This window comes from Equus przewalskii, chromosome 18, assembly GCF_037783145.1.
Source record: "Equus przewalskii isolate Varuska chromosome 18, EquPr2, whole genome shotgun sequence".
NCBI classification, from domain to species: domain Eukaryota; kingdom Metazoa; phylum Chordata; class Mammalia; order Perissodactyla; family Equidae; genus Equus; species Equus przewalskii.
In genome coordinates this window covers 58,005,681-58,024,090 of record NC_091848.1, presented here as the reverse complement: position 1 = coordinate 58,024,090, position 18,410 = coordinate 58,005,681, and the positions used below count along the sequence as shown (strand labels likewise).

The following is an 18,410-nucleotide window of genomic DNA, read 5'->3' as shown; positions in this document are numbered from 1 at the left end:
TTATACATCATTTTTCCTACTCTGTGGTTTGCCTATTTGCTATATTAGTGGAGTTTTCTGAGGAAAAGAAACTTTAAATTCTAATGTAGCCCAATTTACCAGTCTTGTACTTTGTGGTTAGTGCTTTCATCATGCTGAAGAAATCATTCCTTACCCCAACAATCATGAAGATATTTTCCAATGCTTTCTTCTAGAGGTTTTATTTTTTAAAACTTTCATTATTGGTCTAAATCTACATGGAACTGATATTTTTATGTGATGTGAAAAGGGGATTAGGATTCACTTTTTTTCTACATATGGATATCCAATTGATTCAGCACCATTTATTTGTAAAATACTCTTTCCTCGCTTCTCTGCCAAGAGGCCTTTCTCATCAACCCTGTCTCCATGTGTGTGAGTCTGTCTGGATTCTCTGATTCTGTTCCAGGAGTCACTTGTCTGTTCATAACTGCTGCACTCTCACAGTTAGTGTTGATATTTGGTACTATAAGTGCTCCAGTTCTTTCCTTTTTCATCAAGATTATCTTGGTTCTTCCTGGCCCTTGCAGTGCCATATGCATTTTAGAATTAGCCTGTCAGTTTTTTCACAAAACCTGCTTGGGCTTTCACTGGAATTACATTAGATCTATAGATGAATTTAGGAAGTATTTTACACACTTAACATGTTGAGTCTTCCAAACCATGAAAATGATTTTTCTTCCATTTATATCTTCTTTAATTATGCTCAATAATGTTTTGTAGTTTTATGAAGAGTGCTTATAACTTTCATTACTCTTTATCTAGATTTTGCTCTTTTGATACTTTTGAACATTTTAGCTTCTCAAGTTTTTACTTATTCTTCCAGATAGTATTAGTGTTTCATATATTTCATATTCCTTTAGATTTACACATGTATTTATCCCTTCTGTTCTTTATTTCTTCCTGTTTCATTGTGCTTTCTATCTGGAACCATTTATCTTCTGACTAAAGAACTCCCATTAATATTTCTTCGGAGTAAGTCAACTGGTAAACAATCTCTGTTTTTTCATCTGAAAACATCTTTATTTCACTTTTACTTTAGGAAGGCATTTTCAGTGGGTGTAGAATTCTAATACAGTTATTTTCTTCTAGCTCTGATGTTAGATGTTATTTGATGTTGGTGCTCCACTTTCTTTTCTTGAGAATTCAAGAGTCAGTCTTATTGCTGCTATTTTGAAGATTGTACATCTTTTCCCTCCAGCTTGCATTAATATTTACTATTTGTCTTTGGTTTTGAACAATTGCACTATGATACACCGGTATGTTGTTTTATCTGTATTTAATTTGAATGGGGTTTATGGCTTCCTGAATTTGTGACTGGACGTTTTGTAAAATTCCGTCATTTTGATCTTCAAATTTTGTCTCTTCTAGTTTCTTTTTGGTAGGATTTCAATTACACATATATTAAATATTTTCACCATTTCCCATTTATCTCTTAGGCTTCCTCTTTGTGTGTATGTGTGTGTTGTCCATTCTCGTTTCTCTCTGTGCTTTGTACTGGATATTTTCTCCCAATTTATGTTCCAATTTGCTAATCTCTTTAATTGCTTCTATTAACTTTTTAATTTTAATTATTATATTTTTTCGTTTCTATAATTTCCACTTGAAGAATTTTTATATTTTCCAGTTTTATGCTGAGATTCTCCATTTTGTCATCTGATTTGGGGAACATATTAATATGTTATTTTAAACATCATGTATACTAATTCCAATATTTAGATCTCTAGTGAGTATATTTCTATAATCTGTTCTCTCTTGTTTTTGAGTCATGTGGTCTCATCTCCTGGTATACCTAGTAATTTTTTATTGGCAGCTAGACAATATATATAATAAATTGTAGAGCTATTTTAAGACTCGCAATAATATTATCTTCCAGAGAGAATTCATTTTTGTTTGGCAATTAGATAAGAGGAAGATTAATTTTAATTCAATCAAGGATTTTGTTGATTTAATGCCAGCCTTCATTATTTTTGAGAGCACATGTGGCCCTTCTCTAGTTGCGAGTTAAGATTGGAGTGTTTGCCCAAGTCTCTTCTCCTTGATAGACCTGAAGCCGATGTTTGCCCACCAGCCCTGTGAGACTGTTGGGAACTTTGCGGGGCTTCTCAGCCTCTTGGCTTCTGCTTACAAACAGGTAAGCACGCAAGGAGAGAAATAGGGCCAAATTGGGCTCACTTCTCTCTGCTTTCATTCTGTCTTAGCCTAAGTTCCCTGGAAAAGAAATTCTGAGTAAAGGCTGAGCGCTGATAGTTTCCTGGGAGGAAAACCCTGAGACTATAAAACTAACAGGAACAGAAAGTGGGCAGAAAAAGAGAAGCAGAGACAAACTGGCGTATTACTGCAGACAGCCAGCTTCCTGAAGAGACGCAGCTCACTGTACAGAAACACCCTTTGAACAGTCCGGTAGAGGGAGAAAGAGAGAGGAATTTATTTAACAGCTCCCTCCGTTGAACGACAACTTTCATTGATCGAAATTTACCCCACAAGACATTAACTTCCATGCATTTCCAAATTTTTCAACTGGCCTCTTCAGACCCACTGGGGAAACAAAATCCCAAACCCTGCAGCACATGCTTCATCCAACTCCAGAGCTGGTGAGACAAATCAGATCCTTGATGGATGCGGTGGGCCTGGCGTCACAGCTGCAGCAGCTCACACTACACCAGGAGCGATGGAGCCCAGGCTGGAGATGAGCGCTCACCTCGAGGGGGGCTGAAGCAGCCTGTGGAGCTTTTTGATGGAGTGGTGACTTCACGTCCATGGTAAGTTTGAGGACCTGGGAGACAGACAGAGCCTAGAAGACTCGAGGAGCTTCCTGAATTTGTCCAGCGGCAACTTCTTCGAGGAATCGTGATCTCCCAACACCCTTTCAGGCTTCACCATTCCCCACTGTCTTCACACTGATGGTTTTACGTGTTGTCCAACATTTCTAATTCTCAAGGGAAGGTCTGTCTGTAACAACATACTCCACGTTACTGGGAAAGAAAAAACACTGCTCTTTTTGAAAGATCCTGTTATAGTAATATAAGATGCTAACCCCATGCACCACTGACGCCCAAACATAGCGAAAAATTAGTTGGTTGACATGAGCCTCGCAGTAAATTAGTGGGACACCAAAATGTCAGGTTCTTACCTGTAGGTAGAAATCACGCTTCACCTACATGTTGATTCCTCAGATACGTTCAGTCAATACTTTCAAAGTCAAGTTGCCCCTTAATTTCCTCAGATGAATCACTGACTAATTACTCATCTAGTGGAAATCCCATTCTGACTAAAGCTCAGATCACGGGTGAGGCTATAGAAGAAGGGCCCAGAATTTACAAATTACCTCAACCCCAAAGCAGAGGGGTCACAACTGGTTTGTTACATGTTCACTAGTGTTTAATCCTGACCTGCAAAAACTCAACTCAGACTGGTTACCATCTCTCCTTCCTTTTCCCAGCTGTAAACCTACGTCTGGTCTAACCTACAGTCTGTGATTCAACTCCTTGTGACATTCTCTAAGAACTTCAGAATCTCCCCACCTGTTGTTACAAAGCATTGCTGACCTGTATGAACCCTGCAGTTTTTAGCTTCTTCCAGGTTAGGCCAAAAATACCAGGTCTTAATGAAGCCTCCTTACCGAAGTTGACCATTGTATCTGTTCTGTATTTTTATGTCATATAAAACATGAAACTGGAAATATCGATGTAAGGAGCTCTATTAGGAGCTCTAATAAGGGTCTTCTCTTCTGCTCACTGCATTCCCAGAGCACCTGAGATGCCTCTCTTATTATAAAGACCACCCTTTGGAGAAGAGTACTAGATGTATGCCTAATAAAAGGCTTCAGGGAAATCCAGAGATCCTTCATCCTTCACTAGCTTCCTCCAAAGTAGCAGTAAGTGCGCTACATATATTTTAGGACAGTAACCTTTGTCTGCTTCCTCCTGTCTGTCATGTGTCACCACCAGGGCCCTTCTCGCCACTGTAATTTGAATATGTGTGGCCAGTGGGAAATGATGACCTCTCCAAAGGGAAGATGATCTTTCTTCAGTGAAGGGACTATGCATGGCTGTGGTTACCTGCAGGGACCTAATCTACAGCCCCTGTCTCAACATCAAGAAATGCTTTACCACAACATCGTGTCTGGAGTTGAAAAACGTGTGTGCAGTATGATCTCGACAACTCATATATATGTCTATAAAATGTATATGTCCATATGAGGATGTATATCAAAATGTTAACCAATTATACCAGGAGCATGGAATTCTGAGTGCAAGCTAATCTCTATGCACTTATTTGTATTGTCATCATTTTATTTAATGGGCATATAGTTTTTTTTCCAAAAAAAGGCTATTTTGTCAGATGTGCTCTTCTTGTTACTTAAATCAGTTAAAACATGAAATGCGTAAAACAGGTGGCACATAGTTTGTGCTCAATAAATGTTAGCTATTATGTTTACTGCATAGCAAAGTAAATTCATCTTTTTCACAAACTGCAGACTTAAGATACCTATATTTAACTGCATAGATCTTAAAGAGTAAATGGGTCTATGAAGACACCAAATGCTAAGGATTTTTGTCTCATTTATTTTAATGAAGTATAATTGAAAAAAGAAAAAAGATCGATGATATCTATTAGGCAGAGGAAGACGAGAGATCTGAAGTCAGCAACTCTAAGCTGTGAGTGCTGTCCCTGGTTGGCTGAGGTTATAATCTGGGCAGAAAAGAATGAAAAAATAACTGGAGAGGAAAATGATGAGCAAAGGAAGAGTGGAAGAGAGAAAAGAAAACAGAAATGGAAAGGAGAGAAAAAAGTTGGATACAAAGATTAATTGGAGGACAGAGAAAAGAGGAAGAAAATGACAATCGGAAGAGTAGCGTCTGCACAGACCAATTAACGTTCCCACACATGCCAGGCATTCTGCCAAGTGTTTGACAAGATTTGTCCCATTTAATTTTAGACCAATCGCCTGGAATTGGTATTTTATCATCCCTATTGAGCAGGTGAGAAACTAAGGCTTTCAGTATTTAAGTGATTACCCCCCGATTATGCGCTGCATGTCTTTAGGGAGATGCGTCCTGGAACGCCCAGTTCTCTTTGAGCCTCACTTTGGCCTGATTTTTGTCTTCTTGGGAGTGTGATGTCAGACCTTGCCAGATGATAAAATAAATGAACAGAATATCTGCCCCCTGTTGGATGTCCTCTGTGTTGTCATTATTTTCTGTCATTCTGTGAATCAAGCAGTTTTGATAAGGCTCAGAATAACTTAATATGAAGAAAAATTCCAAGGCGTAACATTAATACCATGTTTGTATTTTCCAAACTAAAACTTAAATTGTTAATTTTAAGACATTATAGTTGCAAATTTATTATATATAAAATTTTACCGGGGCTGGCCTGGTGGCACAGTGGTTAAGTTCGTGTGCTCTGCTTCGGCAGCCCAGGGTTTACAGGTTCGGATCCAGGGTGTGGACCTAGCTCTGCTCATCAAGCCATGCTGTGGCAGCATCTCAATACAAAATAGAGCAAGACTGGCACAGATGTTAGCTCAGGGCCAATCTTCCTCACACACAAAAAAAATTTACTAAAGTATAAAGAAAAAATCACAAAACTTTTTTTTTTTTTTGAGGAAGATTAGCCCTGAGCTAACATCCGCTGCCCTCCATAAATGCCACGCTGGTGAATGCCATTCCTCTTTATTATTTTACAATATTTTGTGTAAGATAACCACAGCCACAGCCAACAGCTTGGTCCAAACTGAGATAATGGAAAGAAAGTTGCATGCATTTCACTGCTTTGCATAGTAGCAATCACCATGGTGACACACAAAGCATTTTGGGGGGTCAGGCGGGTGAGTAGGAAAGAGAGGAATTAATGACTCAATATCTCCGGGAAACCATTGTTCAGTTAAGGTCAAATCACGCCAATAAACTACTATGTTAAGATTTGATAACGTAATACTTAAGATACTTTGTCCCAATTTAAAGATTTGGAAATCTTGAAAAGTAGAAAATGTCATAAAAAAATTTTAAATTTAAAAATAGCAATATTTTGCAAACTGCAAGTAACAAAACACTTTTAAAAGTGCCTTTAAGAATAGGGGTTTATTACTTTACAACCAAGAAGTCTGGAGGAAAGTGTTTCCGGGTTTGTTGGCGCTGCTGGATGGTTTATCCGCCTGCGGGACTCTGCATCCGCCATCCTTGGTCCCTGGCTCCAGACCGGCGCCCCGGCAAGATGGCTTTCTCTTCCATCTTTACTCCATGTACATATGACAATATTTGGGCCCCCAAAATGGGTGTTTCTTCCCATGTGTCACTTTTGCTTACAGAAGAAACCCTTTTCCAGACTCCTTATTTTGCAGTGCCCAGGCCTGAACCCCCGCCGCCCCCACCCGGACCCCTGCCCACGGGCGCCAGCTGAGCAGCTCCCAGCACCTCCAGCCTGTCACAGGCGCCGTGCTCCACTGAGGGGAACCTGGCCACCACGCCCACTTTCACAGGTTGGTCTACTTCTTGCAAACGTTTCTTTCTTTTGAAGGTTTTAGCTGCATTGTTTAAATCATACGGCATATCAGGTTTTATAACCTGCCTTTCTACTTAATATTTCACGAAAGCATTTGTTCCATAGTAATAGTCTTTGGAAAATTTATTTTAAATGGTGACATAATATTCCACGTAAAAAACATGTCACAATTTACTTAGCTTATCATAAGCAGAGTCGTTTTCCTTTATGGAATCCGCACTGGGTATTAAGCACTAGAGTATAGCAGAGGCTAGACAGAAGCCCCTCTAATCCTTACCACAATCCTGCAAGGTAGCTGTTATCATTCCGACTTTGCAAAGGAGGAAACTGAAGCTCGGAGAGGTCAAAACGTGCGCGATGTTCCTGCTGGTAAATGGCAGAACAGGAAATTTGAGCCCAGAGCCATCTGATTCCCAACCTGGCAAACACGATAATGTTTATCCAATGTTCTTGGGGGGAAAAAAGAAATTAAAACCCAAGTGAATGGACCAATTCATAAATAGAAATAGCTAAGCTTATTATTGAGCAAAACCAAATAAACAAAGCAAAACAAAAACCTGCATTTGTGCAGGTAGCCAGCAAATGGCTACAAAGCTGGATATTCAGCTCCGCTTACTGGAACTGAAGACACGGGTCAGCCTCTTGCTTTTGGGATGTCATCAGCGGTTACCCAGTTTGCACCAGTCGTTCTGTTGAGCTTAGTGTGACATCCTGTTTTTCATAGTTCTTGACCAGGCTTACTCTGACCCTTTGTTCTTCATAATTCTTTATCAGGACTTCCTACCGTTGCCCCTGACAGTGTATCTAGCACAGACAATTAGTCACATTCTTCGACATTCCTCAGTAAGGTTGGTGTAGGTTCTGTTTCTCATAGCACCAACAATGAAAAGCTCCTGATTTAACTTTCATATAGCCAAATAAATTCCACTACCCAATGGGAAATTCTGTGAACCATATGTATATTTGGTACTTTCTGCAACAGGGTGGTCTATATCCTCACACATGTGACAGTCAGTCTTTGTGTTCTGAACATGTTAAGAAGGCCATACAGTATCTGTAAGTGTCAGCAGTTAAAAGGAATACAGGAATAAAGAAGGGGAAATAAGAGAGGATGAAAGTAGGGAAAGAAATGCATACATAGGGCCCAGGAAGGGAAAGATGGACAGTGCTGTAACTATTGTCAGTTCTGCTGAGACAGGACACGTCCTAGAGCAGACTGCAAACAGCACAGGGCAAATGTTTCTGTTTAGCCAAAAGGACCAGCAGAGAGTAAGCCAAACTCACCTGCTGTCACTGATTGGGTAGCCACGGTTCACCTCTGAGGACACATCCTCTCGCTGTCCCCATCCAGGAACTTGGGCTCTTGATTGCAAACTGTCGGTCCACTTTCAGACACTTTGGGCCAGACTAAGTTATTTTCTCCTTTCCTTCCAGGACATGCTCCAGAGGGCTTTCCCCAAACCACCTCCTTTCATTGTCCAGTGCTCACCTCCTCCTGTCTGCCCACCTGCCGTCCCTGTCTATTGTGTGGGTGCTTCCAGGAGCAAGATGATGTAAAGAGGTTTCCTCTGGACTCAACGAAGCACAGCCAGACAGGACACAATGCTGGCCACTTTCCTGGTGAGGACACTTCCTGAAAAGTGCTGACAGTCTGGCAGATGGGAGACCAGTCCCTTAGGGAGCAGCGAACGCTCCCAGAGCCTCCCAGCCACCCTGCTGGGCCTCTGCCCTGGTCATCAGGGCTGCTCCAGGTCCCTGAACCAGAAAGTTGTCTGCCGTCTGTCTGGCCAGACCAAAACAATTTGCTGGATCAGGATTCGTGGTGGTTCTTTGCCCCATTCTCACACAGGCCTCTGGCACAGAGAAGGGAATTCACAAATTTGCCTTAGTTTGATCTTTGTGACCAAGCAAGAAAGAAGTGTTGGCTTTACCATTTCTCCAATCTAGATTACTAATATTCTCACTTAGCACCTCATTAATAATCCAGTGCTCCGAGTTTGGGGTTTATTTGAGAAAGGAGAAAGATGATGAGTAAGTGAAGATGTGAAAAATAAGTGTTATTGGGATATATATGTATATATATATAAAATAAGATTAATAAGTGAATTTTATGAATTTATAGAAAGAAGAAGAAAGACTGGATACGTACAGATCTGGTTTTCATTCTGGCTCCCACAAGTCCTAGCGGAGTGACTTACTACAGGTTGGTTAACTTCGTCAACATCAGTCAACAGCCTTATCACTGAAATGAAAGTGATGATAGCTACGTCTGAGGGGTGTGAAGGATTGTGAGAGAGGACGTCTATCGAGCACGAGGCATAGAGGGATTGAACAGCAATGTTAACTCCCTTTCCTCTCTCTTTAACCCATCAGCCCAAGTGAAGATAGGTTTTTTTAAAAGTTTTTCAATTAATCAACAAATGCACTTGAGGTATTAAAACATCATTGTGACCTTCAAATTATAATCTAGCTGGCAGTATAATGCTAAGTCACATAGAAAATAAGAGAACAATACAAGTTTGCCATTTAATTAAGTAATCAATTGTGTAATGTGTGATTCTGGTTATTGAATTACAATTGTTAAGAAAAAGGAAATAAAAATAGACTAAAGCTCTGTGAGGTCGCCCTATCCTCTTCTGGAATCATCTAGATATCCTGTGGAATCAGAAATAAGTCTGGGTTGAGGTTAATTATATTGAAATATTAATTTATATGTTTATGTATAAAAATAGGCTGACAGATATACTTGATGACATTTTTTAGGAGTGTTCCAGACAAAGCCCTACTAATACTCTGAGCACTAGCCCAAAATTTTAAAAATAACAAAAAAATCTTCTTAAGGGTCCATGTTAGAATTCACCTCTCCTTCCAACCGTCTAACACTTTGCTCCCACTTTGTGCCCGTCATGATGATTATAAAAGCATTTTATGTAGGCACGTTTTCCCATGCTTATTCACATGCAATAAAGGAATCCATCAAAAATTTATGAAATAAGAATTCCCAGGCTCTCTCCTACTCCCACTCTGCAAAGAAGCACATACTCTAGCAAATACCAAGAATGACGAAAACATGCAGATCCCCCTTTGGAACTCCTCCTGGGATGGAGACCCTATGGGGAAAAAGTACAAACCTGTTAGACTTTTCCTCTTCATCTCCTACTTCGAAAGCAGTTGAGGAAAAAAGATTTGCATTTTTAAACTATTTTCCTGTGATTCCTGAATCATATTCCTTCTTGGCCATCTAATACCAATCTAGGATGTTACTTACCATCCATAGAGAAATTGTTCTTCCATATATCTGTGGCCATTGCTTTTGCCACTTACTAAGGAATTATGACGCTATTCCTCTTGAGAATCAGACAAAGTAATAAGTGTGGCAAAAAGACAAAAGTTTCATCTGGATAAGAACCAAATTCACTCAGTCAAGATTAGAGGAGATTCAAAGCATCTACGTGGCCTCTGCCTGCCATGTGCCAGATGCTGCTCAAACATTTCATAATTACCTTGTTTACTCCTCACAACAGTCCTGTGGGTATGTATACATGTCCCTACTTTGTAGATGAGAAAAATGAGACCAGATAGATGAAATCACTTACCCAGGGTCATAGCTAGTAAATCAGGATTCAGAAAGATGAAGTGAGGGGCTGGCCTGGTGGCGCAGTGATTAAGTGTGCACATTCCGCTTTGGCAGCCTGGGGTTCGCCAGTTCAGATCCTGGGTGTGGACATGGCACCACTTGGCAGGCCATGCTGTGGCAGGCGTCCCACATATGAAGTAGAGGAAGATGGGCACGGATGTTACCTCAGGGCCAGTCTTCCTCAGCAAAAAGAGGAGGATTGGCAGCAGTTAGCTCAGGGCTAATCTTCCTCAAAAAAAAAAAAAAGAAAGATGAAGTGAGTGTTCCCAAACCAGAGCTTCGTAAGCCCTAGGGAATGTTGAGCAAGGATTGTGGAATCTTTAGCTAGGATAATTAGAGAACGGAGTATTCTGTTAAGCCATACATTCCTTTAAATGTCATTACAATAAATGTCAATTCAATATAGAGAAGTTGCTCTAAACCTCTCTTTGAAATAAATTAGTCTGTTTCCTTTTCTTATAAATATTATGTGTATGTTTATAAACCACATATATAGTTTGTAGTTTATAAACTGTGCATAGTTTATGTGTATATAGAATATACATAAAAATAGACATATCTATCTATGTGGTATAGTATAGTACATATAGAAAGAGATTTATTTTAAGGAATTGACTCATACAGTTATGGAAGCTGTCAGGTCTGAAATCTGCGGGGTAAGCCCAGCAGCGCGGAGACTCAGAGAGGAGCTGCTGTTGCAGTTCAAGTCCACAGACCGTGTGCTGGTGGAATTCCCTCCTTTTGTTCTATCAGGCCTTCGGCTGATTGAAGGAGGCCCACTCACGTTACAGAGGGCAAGCCACCTTACTCAAAGTGCACCTGTTTAAATGCTAATCTCATTGAAAAACACCCTCAGAGAAATAGCCAGAATAATGTTTGACCACATAGTGAGGCACCATGGCCCAGCCAAGTTCACACAAGATCAACTGTCATGCGTACATCTATCCCATATGTAACCATTATATATATACCTTTTCATAAAGGATGGAGGATATTCTTGTAGTACTTGAGAGATAATGAATAGGAACATTTCAAATCCTATCCTGGTCAAGGGCTAAAGATGTAGAAAGCATTGGGAGAGTGACATCAGCAACATGGCAGACTGAGCTGTTCCCTTTGTCTCTCGCCTCTGAATTACAACTAAACAGACATTCATTGACCAATGGAATATACCCACACAGCACAACAGGATGCTTGAGAGACCCAGGCAGCTGGCTGGACCGGATCCCCGGGAAGCAATGGATATAGGTGAGCACTCCCCTACCCCTCCCCAGCAGCAGTGAGCCAGGTCATGGTTCCCCACACAGCAGCCAGCACTACTCTAAGAGGAGATAGGGACAGCCCAGGCTGTGCACCGATACTATTGCAGCCTATGGGAGCACACAGCATGCTGCTGTGGTCCCACCAGGGAGAACGTGCCCCAGCATGACTGTAAGAGGAGGCAGCAGCGGGGCTGGCCCCGTGGCCGAGTGGTTAAGTTTGCGCGCTCCTCTGCAGGCGGCCCAGTGTTTCATCGGTTCGAATCCTGGGCGCGGACATGGCACTGCTCGTCAGACCACGCTGAGGCAGCGTCCCACATGCCACAACTAGAGGAACCCACAACGAAGAATGCACAACTATGTACCGGGGGGCTTTGGGGAGAAAAAGGAAAAAATAAAATCTTTAAAAAAAAAAAAAAAAAAAAAAAAAGAGGAGGCAGCAGCATCCTTGCATGCACACGAAGACTTTCTCGGCCTGCAGGAGTACCCACACTGCTGGCATGGCCCTGCCAGTGGGAATGCACCCCAGCGCAACTGTAAGAGGAGACAACTGCAGCCCTGTGTGCATGCACAAACATTATCCTGTGCTGCCACAGCCCCAGTGAGTGGCCCCAGCTTGGACCCAGTGAAGGAGCCCTGCCCACCAAGCACAGTGTCTGGCGCAATTACAAGCAGAGGCAGCAACAGCCTGGCACATATGCAAATGCTACCCCAGTTTGTGAGAGCACCCACCACACCCACACAGCATCCAGCAGGCAGGTTGGGATCAGAAACACAGCTCCTGCTTCCCCAGTGGTAGTAAGTGAAATCTGTGACTTGATACTACCTCAAATGTGCCAGCAAAGGATTGGCTCATCAAACACCATGAAAAACTACAGTAATGATTCAGAGCATAAGGAAAATGACAAGTCACCAGAAACCAACTCTGAAGTCACAGAAATTTACAATGTAAATGACACAGAATTCAAAATATCTGTCATAAAGAAACTCAACAAGTTACAAGAAAAGTCAGAAATACTTTAAAATTAATGAGCAGAAGGATTACTTCACCAAAGAGATTGAAACTCTAAGAAAAAAAACGAATAAATTCTGGATATGAAGAACACATTAATGAGATAAAAAAATGATCTAGAATCCTTAAAAAAATAGAGCTGATGTTATGGAGGCCAGAATTAGTGTTTTAGAGGCTAGACAAATAGAAATGCTTCAGGTAGAAGAGGAGAGAGAATTAAGATTTTTCTAAAAGAAAGGAATTCTTTGAGAAATATTTGACTCAATTAGGAAATGGATTAAGGTGAATATTAAGGATTATAGGTATTTCAGAGGGAGAAGAAAGGGAGAAAGGAGCAGAGAGCTTATTCAAAGGAATAATAGCTGAGAACTTCCCAAACCTGAGGAAGAAACCGTGCTTACAAGTACATGAAGCCAATTGAACTCCTAATTACATCAATGCAAAAAGATCTTTTCCAAGACATATATTAGTAAAACTAGCAAAAGTCAATGGCAAAGAAAACAATGTTAAAAACGGCAAGGCAGAAGGAAATAATCTACAAAGCAACTCCTGTCAGGCTTTCAGTGTATTTCTCAGCAGAAACACTACAGGCTGGAAGAGAATGGAATGATATATTCAAAATACTGAAAGACAAAAACTTTCAGCCAACAATATTCTATCCAGCAAAACTGTCCTTCAGATACGATGGACAAATAAAAGCTTTCTCAGATAAACAAAAGCTGAGGGGGTTCATCAACACTAGACCCCCCTTACAAGAAATGATGAAGGAAGCCCTCACACCTGGAACAAAAAGAAAAGATGTACAAAGCTTTCAGCAATGAAATAAATAGACAAAATCAGAAAATTGCAGCTCTCTATCAGACCAGGTTAGCAAACAATTATAAAAGATAAAGAGAAGGAAAGCATCAAAAATAACCATAAACACTTCAATTTAGTCACAAATTCACGACACAAAACAGAATAATTTGTGACAACAATAACTCAGAAGGGGAAGAGATAGGAGATGGAACCTGCTTAGGCTAATGCAGATAAAGGGCTGTCAGAAAATGGACTGTCTCATCTCCCAGATCTTTTATATGAAACTCATGGTAACCATGAAAGAAAAAAATCAGAGCAGAGCCACAATTCACAAATAAAGAGAAATCATCATAGCAAACCAGAAAACTGAAATGGCAGGCAGAAATACAACAGGAGAGAAACAATGGAAAGATAGAACAACTGGGAAACAAGAGATAAAAGGGCAGTATTAAGCCCTCATATATCAATAATCTCTCTAAATGTAAATGGATTTAACAATCCAATAAAAAGACACAGAGTAGCTGGATAGATTAAAAAACAAAACAAGACCCAACAGGGGACATGAACAGACATTTCTCCAAAGAAGATATATGGATGGTCAATAGGCACATGAAAAGATGCTCATCACCACTGATCATCAGGGAAATGCAAATCAAAACTACACTAAGATATCACGTTACACCCATTAGAATGGCAAAAATAACCAAAACAAAAAGTAACAAATGTTGGAGAGGTTGTGGAGAAAAAGGAACCCTCATACACTGCTGGTGGGAATGCAAACTGGTGCAGCTGCTATGGAAAACAGTATGCAGATTTCTCAAAAAATTAAAAATAGAAATACCATATGACCCAGCTATCCCACTATTGGGTATCTATCCAAAGAATTTGAAGTGAGCAATTCCAAAAGTCCCATGCATCCCTATGTTCATTTCAGTATTATTTACAATAGCCAAGATGTGGAGCCAACCTAAGTGCCCATCAACTGATGAATGGATAAAGAAGATATGGTGTATATATACAATGGAATACCACTCAGCCATAAAAAAGGATAAAATCGTCTCATTCACAACAACATGGATGGACCTTGAGGGTATTATGTTAAGTGAAATAAGCCAGATAGAGAAAGACAATCTCTGTATAATTCCACTCATATGTGGAAGTTAAACATGTAGACAGAGAATAGATTAGTGTTTACCAGGGGAAAGGGGGTTGGGGGTGGGCACAAAGGATGAAATGGTGCACCTACAACATGACTGACAAACAATAACATACAACTGAAATTTCACAAGTTTGTAAACTATCATAATCTCAATAAAAAGTTTGGAAAAATATTTGACTTGCTGATGAAGAACAAGATAAATGTAATTCTGAAGTTTCATCATAAAAATGTAATAAACCAATGTTAAATACTATGGAAACACTGATTTCTTTTGAAAACTAAACACACTTGGTAAGCTTTACAGAGGTGAAATAAGACTCCTCTCAATTTTGATGGAGCATATCACAGTGGCATTTTATACAGAGAGGAATGATATTGTTAACTAATCTGAATATAACACACTGCTGTGAATGGAGCCTTAACCACAAGGAAGAGGCTCTGGAATCTGGATCTGCACCATGTGGGCACAAATGAGACAACTGAGGCTGAGAAGTTAGAAGGGACTCCTGAAGGCAGGAAACGGAAGTAGAGCCAGACTAAGGGAAGAGTCCTAGATATTATGGGTCCAAACCACGTGTGGTTTTTTTGTTTGTTTTTGTCATTTTTTATTGTGTTTTGCTTAACTGCAACACTTTAGGAAAAATTTATTCACAACCCCAATATGATTATCATCATTTTTGGTGTGTACTATTCTAGTCTTTCTCCAGATGAGCTGCTGATAATGATAATGAATTACTGCCATTTATTGGATGATTTCTTTGTACCAGGCATCATGCTCAGTGCTTTTGAGACATAGCTTCTCTCAGCTTGCACAAGTCTCTGAACTGGGTCTGCATCACACTCACGAGGAAGCCAGAGTCAGAGAGGATAACTGAGTTGCTAAGGCCACAGAAGTGGTAAATGTGCCAGTTCAGACATCAGCCCAGATATTTCTAACTGAAAGACTCTCCCTTCTCACTATACTTTGGGGCACCCCAAGTGTATCCCAGGTACAGTAAAAATAAATTTACAATCTGAATTAAAAAAAAAAAGACCCAACAATATGCTGTCTCCAGGAAACACATCTCAGCTCTAAAGACAAACATAGGTTCAGAGTGAAGGGATGGAAGATGATACTCCAAGCAAATGGCAAACAAAAGAAAGCAGGTGTTGCCATATTTACCTCAGACAAAGAAGACTTCAAGATAAAAAAGACAGTGAGAGAAAAAGATAGGGCAGTACATAATGACAAAAGGGACATTCCACTAAAAGGACATAACAATTATGAACATATATGCACCTAACACAGGAGCACCAAAGTATACGAAGCAACTATTAACAGACTGAAAGGGAGAAATTAACAGCAGCACAATAATAGTAGGGGACCTCAACACCCCACTTTCATCAATGGATAGATCATCTAGACAGAGTGTCAACAAGGAAATAGTGGATTTAAATGAAACACTTGAGCAGAGAGACTGAATAGATATATAGAGAACATTTCATCCAAAAACAGCAGAATACACCTTCTTCTCAAGGGCACATGGAACATTCTTAAAGATAGATGATGTGTTGGGAAACAAGGAAAGCCTCAATAAATTTGAGAAGATTGAAATCATGTCAAGCATCTTTTCCAACCACAGTGCTATGAAACTAGAAATCAACTACAAGAAAAAACATGGGAAAGTCACAAACGTGGAGACTAAGCAACATGCTACTGAACAACCATTGGATCAATGAAGAAATGAAAGGGGAAATTAAAAAATACCTGGAGACAAATGAAAATGAAAATACAACATACTGACTTTATGGGAAGCAGGAAAAGCACTTCTAAGAGGGAAGTTCATAGCAATATAGGCCACCTCAATAAACAAGAAAAATCTTAAATAAGTAATCTTAAACTACACATAGCAGAACTAGAAAAAGAAGAACAAACAAAGCCCAAAGTCAGCAGAAGGAAGGAAATAGTAAAAATTAGAGCAGAAATAAATGAAATAGAGACTAAAAAACAGTAGAAAGGATCAATGAAACTAACAGATGGTTCTTTGACGAGGTAAACAAAATTGACAAACCTTTAGCCAGACTCACTAGGAAAAAAAGAGAGAAGGCTCAAACAAATAAAATTAGAAATGAGGGGCTGGCCCCACGGCCAAGTGGTTAAGTTCATGTGCTCCACTTTGGTGGCCCAGGGTTTCACCAGTTCGGATTCTAAGCGTGGACATGGCACTGCTCATCAGGCCATGCTGAGGTGGTGTCCCACATAGCACAACCAGAAGCCTACAACTAAAATATACAATGATGTACTGGGAGGGTTTGGGGAGAAGAAGAAGAAGAAAAGAGAAAAAAAAGAAGATTGGCAACACATATTAACTCAGGTCACAATCTTTAAAAAAAACAAAGAAAAAGAAAAGAAATGAAAGAGGAGAAATTACAACAGATACCACAGAAATACAAAGAATTATAAGAGAATGCTATGAGAAGCTAGATGCCCACAAATTGGATAACCTAGAAGAAATGGAAAAATTGAGTCATACAACCTCCAAAAACTGAATCAAGAAGAAATAGAGAATGTGAATAGACCAATAACAAGTAAAGAGATCAAAACAATAATCAAAAACCTCACAAAGAACAAAAGTCCAGGACCAGATATCTTCTCTGGAGAATTCTACCAAACATTCAAAGAAGACTTAACATCTATCCTTCTCAAAATATTCCAAAAAATTGAAAAAGAAAGAATGCTTCCTAACTGATTCTATGAGGGCAACATTACCCTGATACCAAATCCAGGCAAGGACAGCACAAAGAAGGGAAGTTACAGGTAAATATTGCTGATGAACAAGATGCAAAAACTCTCAACAAAATATTGGCAAATGAATACAGAAATACATTAAAAGGAACACACACCATGAGCAAGTGGGATTTATTCCAGGGATGCAGGGATGGTTCAATATCTGAAAATTAATCAGTGTGATAGATCATGTTAACAAAATGAGGAATAAAAATCACATGATCATCTCAATAGTTACAGAGAAAGCATTTGACAAGATCCAACATCCATTTATGATAAAAAACTCTCAATAAAATAGGTATAGAAGGAAAGTACCTCAACATAATAAAGGCCACATATGACAAATCCACAGCCAACATCATACTCAAGGGGGAAAAACTGAAAGCCATCCCTCTGAGAACAGGAACAAGATGGGGGTGCCTCTCTCACCACTCCTAGTCAACATGGTACTGGAGATTTTGGCCAGGGCAATTAGGCAAGAGAAAGAAAGAAAAGGTATCCAAATTGGAAAGGAAGAAGTGAAAATCTCTCTGCTTGTGGATGACATGATTCTATAGAAAACCCTCAAGAATCCATCAGAAAACCATTGGAAATAATCAACAAGTACAGCAAAGTTGCAGGGTAGAAAATCAACTTACAAAATTCACTTGCATTTCTATACACTAATAACGAACTAGCAGAAAGAGAAGTCAAGAATACAATCACATTTACATTCACAACAAAAAGAATACAATATCTAGGAATAAGTTTAATCAATGAGGTGAAAGATCTATACACTGAAAACTATAAAACGTTATTGAAAGAAACAAAGAAGACATAAAGAAATGCAAAATATTCCATGCTCATGGAATGGAAGAACAAACACAGTTAAAATGTCCATATTACTTAAAGCAATCTACAGATTCAATGCAATCCCATAAAGAATCCCAATGACATTCTTTGTGGAAACAGAAAAAAGAATCCTAAAACTTATATAGAACAACAAATGACCCTGAATAGCCAAAGCAATCCTGAGAAAAAAGAACAAAGCTGGAGGCATCATAATCCATAACTTCAAAATATATTCCAAAACTGTAGTAATCAAAACAGCATGGTACTGGCACAAAAACAGACACACAGATCAATAGAACAGAATTGAAAGCCCAGAAATAAAACCACATCTCTATGGGCAGGTAATCTTTGACAAAGGAGCCAAGAACATACAATGTAGAAAGGAAAGTCTCTTCAATAAATGTTGGGAAAACTGGACAGCC

General features: G+C 39.6%; 1 long non-coding RNA gene across 1 annotated transcript; it reads right to left on the bottom strand.

Annotated features, from left to right (window-relative positions):
• Positions 1–2,424: 2,424 nt before the first annotated feature.
• LOC139076955 (uncharacterized) lies at positions 2,425–6,943 on the bottom strand. Its single transcript, XR_011529046.1, has 2 exons — positions 6,803–6,943; positions 2,425–2,970 (listed from the first exon to the last, which is right to left on the bottom strand). It is a non-coding gene; the product is annotated as an uncharacterized lncRNA (long non-coding RNA).
• Positions 6,944–18,410: the final 11,467 nt, after the last annotated feature.